Source organism: Trichechus manatus, unplaced genomic scaffold (genome assembly GCF_000243295.1).
Source record: "Trichechus manatus latirostris isolate Lorelei unplaced genomic scaffold, TriManLat1.0 scaffold00027, whole genome shotgun sequence".
In the NCBI taxonomy this organism is placed as follows: Eukaryota; Metazoa; Chordata; class Mammalia; order Sirenia; family Trichechidae; genus Trichechus; species Trichechus manatus.
This window is the reverse complement of record NW_004443963.1, coordinates 23,042,399-23,044,085: the sequence shown is the minus strand read 5'-3', so window position 1 is coordinate 23,044,085 and position 1,687 is coordinate 23,042,399. Positions and strand designations below refer to the sequence as shown.

At 46.5% G+C, this 1,687-nt stretch overlaps 1 protein-coding gene and 1 pseudogene across 2 annotated transcripts in view; one reads left to right on the top strand and one right to left on the bottom strand.

Moving 5' to 3' along the window:
* Positions 1-1,687, top strand: part of AMHR2 (anti-Mullerian hormone receptor type 2) — a 17,037-nt gene that overhangs the window by 6,454 nt on the left and 8,896 nt on the right. The gene's annotated exons all lie outside the window — the stretch shown is intronic.
* LOC101349533 (elongation factor 1-alpha 1 pseudogene) lies at positions 7-1,566 on the bottom strand (annotated as a pseudogene).

Here is a 1,687-nt window from a genome sequence, read left to right as displayed (position 1 = left end):
CCAATTGAGATAAACAGTTCTCAGACCGTTCTTCCGCCACTGATTAAGACTGGGGTGGCAGGTGTTATGGGTAACATTCATTTAGCCTTCTGAGCTTTCTGAGCAGACTTGGTGACCTTGCCAGCTCCAGCAGCCTTTTTGCCACTGCCTTGATGACACCCACAGCAACTGTCTGTCTCATATCACGAACAGCAAGACGACCCAGAGGAGGTAGTCAGAGACGTTCTCAACACACATGGGCTTGCCAGGAACCATGTCAATGATGGCAGCATCACCAGACAAGAATTTGGGGCCATCTTCTAGCTTCTTTCCAGAACAGCGATCAATCTTCTCTTTGAGGTCAGCAAACTTGCAAGCAATGTGAGCTGTGTGACAATCCAGCACAGGTGCATAGCCAGCACTGATTTGGCCTGGGTGGTTCAGGATGATCACCTGAGCAGTAAAGACAGCTGCTTCCATTGGTGGGTCATTTTTGCTGTCACCAGCCACATTGCCACGACAAACATCTTTGACAGAGACATTCTTGACATTGTCCCCAGGCAAAGCTTCGCTCAAAGCTTCATGGTGCATTTCAACAGACTTTACTTCAGTGGTGATGTTGACTGGAGCAAACGTGACCCCCCTCCCAGGCTTGAGGACACCAGTCTCCACCCTGCCCACAGGGACAGTGCCAATACCACCAATTTTATGGACATCCTGGAGAGGCAGACGCAGGGGCTTATCAGTTGGGCGAATTGGTGGCAGGATGCAATCCAGAGCTTCAAGCAGCGTGGTTCCACTGGCATTGCCATCCGTATGGGTGACTTTCTATTCCTCGAACCAAGGCATGTTAGCACTTGGCTCCAGCATGTTGTCACCATTCCAACCAGAAATGGGCACAAATGCTACTGTGTCAGGGTTGTAGCCAATTTTCTTACTGTAGGTTCCGACTTCCTTAACAACTTCCTCATATCTCTTCAGACTGTAGGGTGGCTCAGTGGAATCCATTTTGTTAACACCAACGAGTTGTTTCATACCCAGTGTGTAAACCAGAAGGGCATGCTCACAGGTCTGCCCATTCTTGGAGATACCAGCTTCAAATTCACCAACATCAGCAGCAACAATCAGAACAGCACAATCAGCATGTGATGTTCCTGTAATCATATTTTTGATGACGTCTCTGTGTCCTGGGGCATCAATGATGGTCACATAATACTTGCTGGTCTCAGATTTCCACAGGGAGATATCAATGGTGATGCCTCACTTGCATTCAGCTTTCAGTTTATCCAAGACCCAAGCATACTTGAAGGAGCCCTTTCCCATCTCAGCAGCTTCCTTCTCATATTTTTCAATGGTTCTTTTGTCGATCCCTCCACATTTGTAGATCAGGTGAACAGTAGTGGTAGACTTGCCTGAATCTACGTGTCCAATGACAACAATGTTGATATGGGTCTTTTCCTTTCTCATTTTGGCTTAGACTCTGCGATAGTTTTCACCAACACCTGTGTTCTGGCGGCAAACCTGTTGCGAAAAAGCTGAATTATGTTTTTGATATGTTGCTGAATTCCATTGGCTAGAATTTTGTTGAGGATTTTTGCATCAATGTTCATGAGGGATACAGGTCTGTAATTTTCCTTTTTTGTGGTGTCTTTACCTGGTTTTGGTATCAGGGTTATGCTGGCTTCATAGAATGAGTTTGGGAGTATTC